Genomic DNA, 11,354 nt, shown 5'->3' with positions numbered 1-11,354 from the left:
ACTAATCAACACAATGATTAGGTGTTGTCGTCATCGGATGTAAGTACTTCTCGGCAACACTCAAAACAGTAGTACGGGATGACTTCTTTCTCGAAAACTCTTCGAACTTCTTCGTCTCTCACTCCAAAAAAGGCCACCGAGATAAGTATCTTTATCTCTTATTTATACCCACTTCATTTTTTAGTCCTATTAAACATGGAAACCAATTTTATTAGGAAACAAACTCTATTGAAACAAAGATAATATATCTTAGAGATAATATCTTGAGTCTTTTGAATCCACACGAAATCATACTCCAGAAAGGCAAAAATACTAAGGATATTATCAAAAGGAAAGTAATTGATAAGGAAAATATATCAAGGAATAAACCAAGGAATAAAATTCCTTTCAATCTCCCTTTTTTTTGCCTTTCTGGACAAAACCAGTAAAAATGGTAACTCCCCCTGGATTAGTCACCCAGTTGTTGACTCCTCCTGAAAAACAAACCCAGTAAAATTTGCAAGTTAGATGTTGTAGGTTAGATGTTGCAACACTCAGATTATAACATCGATTAGTTCAATAGCAAGGGGAAACTAAGAACAGAACAGAAGCAGTTAAGGCACACCAATGTCAGAATTTTATGAACTACAACCACAAAAACATCAGTCAGTTTCCTTCACTCATGTCCGCGTCATCATCAGCCATTTTTGTCCCACTGGTCCCAGCAGTGTCTGTGTCTACTCCCCCTTTTTGTCCAGAATGGATACTCGCAGCAAGCAGAAGCTCATAATCAGCCACTTGGTTTTCATAATGCACGATGGTCGCCCTAGCATTATCAATCTGTCGTCGACCATAGGCGATTTGAGCACGAATGTAGGAGAGGGACATTGTAACATAGCCAGCAGGAGGTGTCGGGTGATCGAGCAAAACTTGCACAGTGAATAGTCCCAAAATTTGTTTTATAAATGAAAGCTCGATTTAAAATATCGCAAGTGCACGATAGTCAAGTTATAATAAACGTAAGTGAATACGAGTATCGATCCACGAGGACTGCGTTACAATATCTTTATTTTCAAGTAAATTTCTTCAGCAACGATAGATTGAGTTGGTGATTAAACTAAAGTGAATTTAATAACTGAAATAATTAAAGTGCAAGAACAAATAATCAAGAAATCAATGATTAAATTGGATGAAAATCAAATGAGAGACGAATTTGTTGGGAATTATCAGTTCACCTACCACTCGTGTTTAAACAATTATACTCGACTTTTACTCGTGCATTCGACGGAATTCCCTAGACTAATTAATATACTCTGTCGAGCTATATTAATACTAATCATAAACATGCAGTAATCAAGTATCCTCAATTATTTAACAGTTCACGATTGCATTACGTTCTATGGAACCCGCTAGCTTTCATCCGGGTGAATTATCACTATCGACACGTATCCAATTCCGTATATCTACTAAAATTGTAAATCCGTGGTCTATACTATTCGATCCTATTGTCAATTATTCTATCGAAATCATCAACAACATGAAATAATCAAAGGAAGTTAGCTAGACTCCAATTGAAATAAGAAAGCACAAAAGCATAAACAAATCACTCATAAAAAACGTCGCTAAATAATGTTCAACAACGAGTACGGGGTAGGATGCCCTCAAATCCCAACAAATCTAGAGTTTAGCCACTAAAATTCATGCTAGAAATCAACAACAATCTAAGAAATAAAAACTGAATAATTAAAATACTAAGGTTGACGATGGATGACGGCCACGACGCTTGGAAATCTCGATGTCTTCGAAATCTCTTTGCTCCTAGCCTTCCTCCCAAGAAAAGTGATGGAAAAATATGGTGTCAGACTCAAAAAACGGCGCCCAATCTCGTGTATTAGGTTTGGTGTAGAATAGAGTCCACAAAACTTGGAAACAAATCTTCTTTGATCTCGTCGCTCGCTAGGGCGACCACCTTTTACCGCTGGGGCGAGTGGTTCTCGAATTAAAATCCTTGGCCATGTCTCTGGTCTCGCTGGGGCGGTCACTTTTGACCGCCCTAGCGAGAGGTTCGCGCAAATGCTCCTCGGCTGGACCAACATTCTTGCTGGGGCGGTCACTTTTGACCGCCCTAGCGAGATCTCTTCGCTGCTGTGCCAAATAAAATCCCACTTTTCGGTCCAATTCCTACAAAACAACCACAAAATACACGAGATCAGCCATATGCTAAATAATGATAGAAAAATGCTAAATTAAACTAAAACAAACTAATATGATGCATGAATGCGACTCGAAAACAACACTAAAAACACGTAAAAACGAGTCCTATCAACCCCCTCATACTAACCTTTTGCTCGCCCTCGAGTAAAATAGGTTAAAGCACGAGATTCTAACAAACTCAACCAACACAGAAAGAAAACTCAACCCAGAAAAAAAAACGAGTAAATGTCAATGGTGAGTTAACAACGTTTATGTTCATGCCTCAGTTTACTTTCCCATAACCAATCAAGTCAAATCGCAACCGAATACTCATTCTCATCTACACATAAATTTCGACACTAATTTGAACGTGTGTGTGTGTCATGATGGGTTTAGTCATTCGCACTTCAAATAGATCAATTATCAAATCATGCGAGTCACTCAATTAACACTTCAATACAAGTCTCACTAGCATGCATCCCCGTGTCCATTCATCACTAGCCACAACTTGAACTTTATTCAGCTTTTAAGTACAGATAAGGGTGTCGAAAAGAAGGAAAATAAGCTCAAGTGGCTAAAAGTTGGGAGTACACCGATCATTTTCATTGTGCAATCGTCAAGACTTTTCGTCTGACTTTCCTCGTCTCCTTACATCTCCAACTTTTAGCCTAGGAATAGAATTTCATTCCTTTTATTTCGGCTCCCCCTCACCTTACATCTCCTTCTTTTTTTTCTTTTTTTTTCTTTTTCTTCTTTTTTTTTTTTTTTAATTGCACAATTTTCACACATGTACTCCCTAGGCTAAGAATATAATACTTTGGATCACGGCTGGTTAGGAGTATGACATTGTAATTCAGTGCAATGGAAAAGAGATAAATGTAAAGTTCAAGGCAAATCAAATTTTCTCATTCAAGGTGCCAATTAGCGACTTGTTTTCACGGGTTTACATGCCAAATCAACTCATAAATGGTGCCGTTCAAGTTAACCTCACAAAATTTTCAAATTTCACCCTTATTCCTACAAAGTTCTAGTCCCCACACATGTGTGCTTAAAAGGTTCAAATTTTGTACCAAAATTCATGCTTTAACAATCAAGAGTATCATTCACGACATGACCCAATCAACTCTTTTGTAACCTATCAATTCAAATCATCATTGGCTCATAAACGATGGCTTCTCACCCTAAACGACACCCAACAAAAGAAACCAACATAAACGACACCAAACAACAGAAATGCAACGAAACTAAACCAATTAACTAAACAATCAAAACAATAACCAATTAACTAAACAACCAAAACAATCTACCCACCCCCTCATACTAGAGTTGTGCCATGCCCTCATAGCACAAAACGATACAAAGACTAAAAACATAAAAACGAATGAATGCAAATGCAATGACAAAACAAACAAAATAAAAATAAAAAGAAAGGGGAAACAGTGAACTCCCCTGATCAGAACTCCTCATCCTCGTCATGCTCAGGTGGTGGGACTCCCTCGTCAGCTGGTGGCGGCATAGGATAATGGTACTGGAACTGGAAGGGTGGCGGGTATGCGGGTACAGGTGGCCGGCCGGATGTGTCGATGCCCAGATGCGTGGAGATCCCCTGTACCAAGTACTCGACGTTCTGAATATGAGCTTGATTCACGGCCTGATACTCAGTCTGATAAGTGGCCCAAGCGCCCAATTCGTTGATGCGATCTCGCATGGCACGGCGGCGTGGCTGCGGAGGTGGCGGTGCATGTCCTAAAGCCAGAGGTGGTTGAGCTGCTCCCCCATACTCGAAAAATACATCCTCGGGCAGCTCTGCCAGTCTCTTCTCCCTCTTGGATCGATAGAGAGCGTCATCAATGGCTCTCATCGGTGGTAGCCACTCATCATCATCAGCAAATATCACCCCCGCTCGGGCACATAGCTCAGTCACGATCGTCGGAAAATAAAACGCCAAATTGCTGCTGTTTATGCACATGTTGAGCTGTCCAAAGATGAGTCTGCCCACATCAATCGCCATCCCAGTCTGGATGGCATACAGAACAACCGCCCGCTCACGCTGGACATCACTCGTATGCCCGACCGGCATCAATCTCTTAGATAGAAACGCATACCACATTGCCGCCTCCACTCTCAAAAATTTTTCAAGAAAAACCGTATACGTCCCCGGTTGTTTCCACGTGGTGCCCAGATAACAGAGTGTGTGTATAATCGAATCATAATCCGGGTTAAGTACCCACGCCTGAAACTCAGAGTCATCCACCGACGGTAAACCCAGCAAGGCATTGATAGTTCTCGAATCGTATGGGACTCGACGCCCCCGCACAGATGCCTTATGCTCACTCCCCTCCGGAGCATTCGCATAGAATTCACGCACAACCGGAATCACCGCGGCATTCGGTTGTGCTAAAAAATTACTCCACCCTCGTCCCTCTACTAAGACGTCCGGAAAATAACGAAGAACAGATGTAGTAAACCCCCGCTCAGGGATTGGTTTTCTATGTAGTTTAGCATGCTCAAACCGCTCCCGAGCTTTCTCATTAACAAAATTAGACGGAGTCGAACGAGAACTAGAGGCACCGTGAGTTACCTTAGACCGTTTAGGTGCCATGTCGAGATGGGAGTCTGAAGTTGCCGGAAAATTTTTGAAGTTCGCCGGAGAAGCTCGCCGGAATCCTTGGAAGATGACCGGAGTAGAAGAAATTGTAGTGTAAACGCGTCCCGGTGGAGTGTAGCAACCAAGATCGAGTCTTTTCCTGAAAATATCACAAAACAAGAAGATTTGAGCTTCAAAGATGGAGGAGGCGCCGAAAATCGAGAAGAGAGGCGAGGGTTTGCGAGTGGGAAAGAAAAAAAAACGCGACGCAGCTTTTTAAATATGCGCGACTCGCTAGGGCGGTCAAAAGTGTCCGCCCTAGCGAGTGGTTTTCGGTGACAGACTGTTTGAAAAATATGAGGGCGCGCTGGGGCGGTCAAAAGTGACCGCACTAGCGAGAAGTGTTCGCCAGGAAAACCAATTTTTAAAAAAAATTCACTCGCTGGGGCGGTCAAAAGTGACCGCCCGAGCGAGGCTTTCTCGGTGGCTATGTTTTTGAAGAAAAACGACGTCTCGCTGGGGCGGTCGGTTTTGACCGCCCTAGCGAGATACTCTCGAAAAAATAAATAAAAACAATGAATGCCATGCCATGCACTACCTAAATGCAAATGATACGATGAAGGAATAAAGGAAAAAGAATAAAAAGGAGAAGAAGCAGTTCTCAATTTATAGTCTAGAGCTCGACTTTTCACCCGTGTCCTCAACGACTGTCATGGAGCCGAGTGACTCCAATTTGTGGCTCAATTGTGCCACCAATATAGTGCTTTAATCTTTGGGCGTTCACAGTAAACGTCCCTTCCTTGCCATCATGCAACACCACTGCACCTGATGGGAACACCTCGGCTATGATGAATGGTCCTGACCATCTGGACTTCAGCTTGCCCGGAAAAAGTCGCAAGCGAGAATTGTATAACAGCACCGCCTCACCCACTTTGAACTCCCTTCTTACAATGTGTTTATCATGGGCTCGTTTGGTGCGTTCCTTGTAAGATAGTGCAAGATCATACGCTTTTCCTCGAAACTCGTCTAACTGATTCAACTGCAGCAACCGTTTTTCACCTGCAAGGGCAAAATCGAAGTTTAGTGCCTTGGTCGCCCAGTATGCTCTATGCTCTAATTCTACGGGTAGATGACATGCTTTACCAAAAAGTAACCTATATGGTGTAGTGCCTATAGGTGTTTTAAAAGCAGTACGATAAGCCCACAAAGCATCATCTAACCGAATGGACCAGTCTTTTCTATTCACATTCACTGTCTTCTCTAGAATCCTCTTAATCTCTCGATTGGACACTTCAAATTGTCCACTAGTTTGGGGATGGTATGGAGTGGAAACTTTGTGGGTGACACCATATTTGCCCAATAGTTTATCAAAAATTTTATTGCAAAAGTGGGTGCCACCATCACTTATGATTGCACGTGGTGTACCAAATCGATTAAAAATGTGTTTCTTCAAAAATTTTAACACCACTTGTGCATCATTCGTGGCACAAGCCTCTGCCTCCACCCATTTCGACACATACTCCACTGCCACCAAAATAAATTTCTTTGCAAAAGAAGCAGGAAAAGGACCCATAAAATCAATCCCCCACACATCAAATATTTCACACTCAATAATATTATTCAAAGGCATCTCATGACGGTTAGAAATATTACCTGTGCGTTGGCATCTATCACAATTGAGAACATACAAACGAGCATCCTTAAAAAGAGTTGGCCAATAGAAGCCACATTCAAGTACCTTAGATGCCGTCCGTATGGGTCCAAAGTGACCACCTACCTCACGGTCATGGCAGTGGTTCAGAATTTGACTGGTTTCCTCCTCCGCTACACATCTCCTTATCATGGCATCTGCACAGATCTTAAACAAAAATGGTTCCTCCCAAAAATAATATTTCACGTCAGAAAAGAATTTCTTTCTTTGGTGAAACGATAAATTTGGGGGAGGTGTGCCAGTGACAAGAAAATTTGCAACATTGGCATACCAAGGGCACGCATTCACCTCAAACAATTGCTCATCAGGGAACCAGTCATCTATATCAGTATCAACGCCATTAATTCTAACATCCTCAAGCCTAGACAGATGATCAGCAACCACATTTTCTACACCCTTTTTATCTCGAATCTCGAGATCAAATTCTTGCAATAGTAAAATCCACCTAATTAACCTAGGTTTCGCATCTTTCTTAGCAAGCAAGTATTTTAGGGCAGAATGATCTGTATACACAATCACTTTAGACAGAACAAGGTATGAATGAAATTTCTCAAAAGCAAATACTATAGCAAGTAATTCCTTTTCAGTAGTAGCGTAATTCAATTGAGCATCATTTAAGGTCTTACTTGCATAGTAGATGGTATGAAATACCTTGTTCTTCCTTTGACCTAGCACCGCACCAACAGCTGTATCACTAGCATCGCACATCACCTCAAACGGTAACTCCCAATCAGGGGCAGTCAGAACAGGTGCTGTCACCAAGCTCTCCTTGAGTATTTCGAATGCCTGCAGACAAGTAGAATCAAACTTAAACTCAACATCTTTCATCAACAAAGAGGATAAAGGCTTAGCAATTTTAGAAAAATCCTTAATAAAACGCCTATAAAAACCCGCATGGCCTAGGAAACTTCTGACTCCCTTTATCGATGCAGGTGGTGGTAGATTTTTGATTACTTCCACCTTGGCCTTGTCTACCTCGATTCCATTCTCCGACACCTTGTGTCCTAACACAATCCCCTCTTGCACCATGAAATGACACTTCTCCCAATTTAACACCAAATTGCTTTCTTCACATCTAATAAGTGCCAAGTTTAAATTCTCTAAACATTCATTAAATGAAGAGCCAAAAATGGAGAAATCATCCATAAAAACTTCAAGAAAATTCTCAATCATGTCATGAAAGATAGCGGTCATGCATCTTTGAAATGTAGCAGGTGCATTGCATAGACCAAAGGGCATACGTCTAAACGCAAAAGTACCATAAGGGCAAGTGAAAGTAGTTTTCTCTTGGTCCTCAGGTGCAATTGTGATTTGATTGTATCCCGAATATCCATCCAAAAAACAGTAAAATTCATGACCGGCTAATCGTTCAATCATTTGATCAATAAATGGCAAGGGAAAGTGATCTTTACGGGTTGCATCATTTAATTTCCTATAATCCATGCACACACGCCAACCCGTAACAGTTCTAGTGGGAATCAACTCATTTTTTTCATTGGTAATAACAGTAATCCCACCCTTTTTCGGCACACATTGTACAGGACTTACCCACGTACTATCAGAGATAGGATAGATAATACCTGCATCCAGAAGTTTGATCGTTTCAGCTTTTACTACCTCTTGCATCTTTGGATTGAGTCTCCTTTGAGGTTGTGCTAGGGGTGAGTATTTATCCTCCATCAGAATTTTGTGCATGTAGATCGAAGGACTTATCCCCTTGATGTCCGCAACTTTCCAAGCGAATGCTCCTCTATGCTCCTTAAGGACTCCTAAGAGCTTACTCTCCATATCATCTGTCAAAGAAGAGGAAATAATAACAGGCAGTTTATTATTTTCTCCTAGATATACGTACTTGAGATGTGGAGGTAGTGGTTTGAGCTCCAAAGTAGGTGGCTCCTCTAGGCTCGACTTTTGAGGCATTAAATCTTTTCTGTCTCCCAATTCCTCTAGTCGAAGCCTCACTTGCTTTCTCCAAGGTGGAATGGCATTCAAGTGAGCTACCATCTCCATCTTTTCCTCGTCTAACTCGTCCTCCTGCTTTTCCGTAGTGAGAGTGGCCTCCAATGGCTCTTGCAATCCATCCTGCACAAAATCACAAACGAGAGAATCTAAGACATCAACACGAAAACAACTATCATTGTGCATTGTGTGCTTGAGAGTATTAAAGACATCAAAAATAATTTCTTCTTCTCCAACTCTCAGTCTCAATTTTCCCTCGTCAACATCAATCAGTGCTTTCCCTGTAGCCAGAAATGGTCTCCCTAGGATTAAAGGCATCTCTAAATCTTCCTCCATGTCAAGTACTACAAAATCTGCAGGAAAAATAAACTTATCCACTTTCACCAAGACATCTTCGATAATCCCACGTGGATACTTGACAGATCTGTCAGCCAGCTGCAATGACATCCTAGTTGGCTTGGGTTCACCCAATCCCAGTCTCCTAAACACAGAATAGGGCATCAAATTAATACTCGCACCAAGATCACATAGAGCTTTATGAAAATTAATATCACCAATAATGCAAGGTATAGAGAAACTCCCTGGATCTTTTTGCTTTGGAGGCATCTTGTTTTGAACTAAAGCGGAGCAATTTTCAGTCAAGTTCACAGTCATATGATCTTCTAGCTTCCGCTTATTCGCCAAGATATCTTTCAAGAATTTTGCATAACTTGGCATATTCAATAAAGCATCAGCAAACGGAATGTTAATATGCAGTTTTTTGAATATCTCAAGAAATTTACCAAATTGTGCATCTATCTTAGCTTTTTTCATTGCTGCAGGAAAAGATGGGGGGATAACAATTTTATTCGGTGCAATAGGTGTAAATGTAGAGTTAGAAGACTTACCTCCTTGATGTTCCACCTCATCTTCACCTTACTTGTTTTTTTTTCCATTAGACTCAAGTGCTTTTCCACTGCGCAATTCCACCGCCTTCACATGTTCCTTCGGGTTAGTTTCTGTGTTGCTTGGCAAAGCTCCTTGCTCCCTGTTAGCAATCAACTTAGCCAATTGCCCAATTTGAGTCTCTAACCCCTTTATGGATGCATCCTGGTTCTGAAATCTCGTCTCCGTCGCCGAAATGAATTTAGTCATCATTTGCTCTAAATTAGATTTCTCCTCCCGAGGCGGTTCTTGCTTGAACCCTTGGTGCATCCCATATGGTGGACCTCTTTGCTGGAGATTCTGGTTGTTTTGACCTCCCCATGAAAAGTTTGGGTGATTCCTCCATCCCGGATTATATGTGTTTGAATACGGGTCATTTCTTGGACGGTTCTGGAATACCACTTGTTTTACCGGTGCTCCTTCAGGCACATAGAATGGATTTCCGTCTTGGCAATCCTGCACGTCATGCTCACCTCCACACTTATCACAGAAAATCTCTTGCAGACGCATAGCCGATCCACTCGCACTCATCCCATCAATCTTTCTGTTCAAAGCCTCTAACTGTGCTGACACCGCAGACAAATCAGTAACTTGATTAACTCCAGCACCTCGTCTCTGCCTATCAGACTGAGGCTGATAGCTACTAGCAGCCATCTCCTCTAATAACTCATATCCTTCCTCAGCCGTCTTTCTCAGTAAGTTACCACAGTCAGCAGCATCTATCATAGTACGGTTAGAAGTAAGCAGACCGTAGTAGAAAGTTTGAACAACTAACCCAAGAGGTAGCTCGTGGTGGGGACATCTCCTCAACAAGTCCTTATAGCGCTCCCATGCCTCGTAAAGTGACTCTAGCTCATATTGAGCAAAAGTAGTAATGTCGGCTCTCAGCTTCATAGTCTTCGACGGAGGAAAGTACTTGATCAGGAATGCCTTCGCCATATCCTCCCATGTAGTGATAGACCCTACAGGCAAACAGTTTAACCACGCCTTAGCTTTATCTCTTAGTGAAAATGGAAATAAACGCAAACGAACAGCATCATCAGACACAACATTAAACTTAAAAGTATCGCAAATTTCAAGAAAATCAGCTATATGAGAATTAGGGTCGTCAAGTGCACTTCCCCCAAATTGAACAGTGTTTTGAATCATCTGAATGATAGCTGGCTTGATCTCAAACTGGTTAGCTCGGATGACTGGTCTCACGATGCTTGGACGTGCTCCATCAAGAGACGGTTGTGCATAATCCAACATTGGAATGCGACGTGGTATCTCAACTTGTCTATTGTCACGCTGTTCCTCTCCACGTTCTTGCTCGTGTCTTTCCATCTGTTCTTTGAGTCTTTGTTGCTGTCTTCGCCTGCGGAAAGTTCTTTCGATTTCAGGGTCAAATTCAAGCTCCACGTCAAGTGATCTTGGCATGCACCACAAGAAAATTCTGCAACACAATGAGAGTATCAAATAATAATGAAATAAATAATACTAAAGAATTTAAATGAAAAATAAAAAATTGTGAATCAACAGTCCCCGGCAACGGCGCCAAAAACTTGATCGAGCAAAACTTGCACAGTGAATAGTCCCAAAATTTGTTTATAAATGAAAGCTCGATTTAAAATATCGCAAGTGCACGATAATCAAGTTATAATAAACGTAAGTGAATACGAGTATCGATCCACGAGGACTGCGTTACAATATCTTTATTTTCAAGTAAATTTCTTCAGCAACGATAGATTGAGTTGGTGATTAAACTAAAGTGAATTTAATAACTGAAATAATTAAAGTGCAAGAACAAATAATCAAGAAATCAATGATTAAATTGGATGAAAATCAAATGAGAGACGAATTTGTTGGGAATTATCAGTTCACCTACCACTCGTGTTTAAACAATTATACTCGACTTTTACTCGTGCATTCGACGGAATTCCCTAGACTAATTAATATACTCTGTCGAGCTATATTAATACTAATCATAAACATGCAGTAATCAAGTATCCTCAATTATTT

This window comes from Primulina eburnea, chromosome 4, assembly GCF_022965805.1.
Source record: "Primulina eburnea isolate SZY01 chromosome 4, ASM2296580v1, whole genome shotgun sequence".
Lineage (NCBI taxonomy): Eukaryota > Viridiplantae > Streptophyta > Magnoliopsida > Lamiales > Gesneriaceae > Primulina > Primulina eburnea.
Note: the sequence above shows the minus strand (reverse complement) of the source record.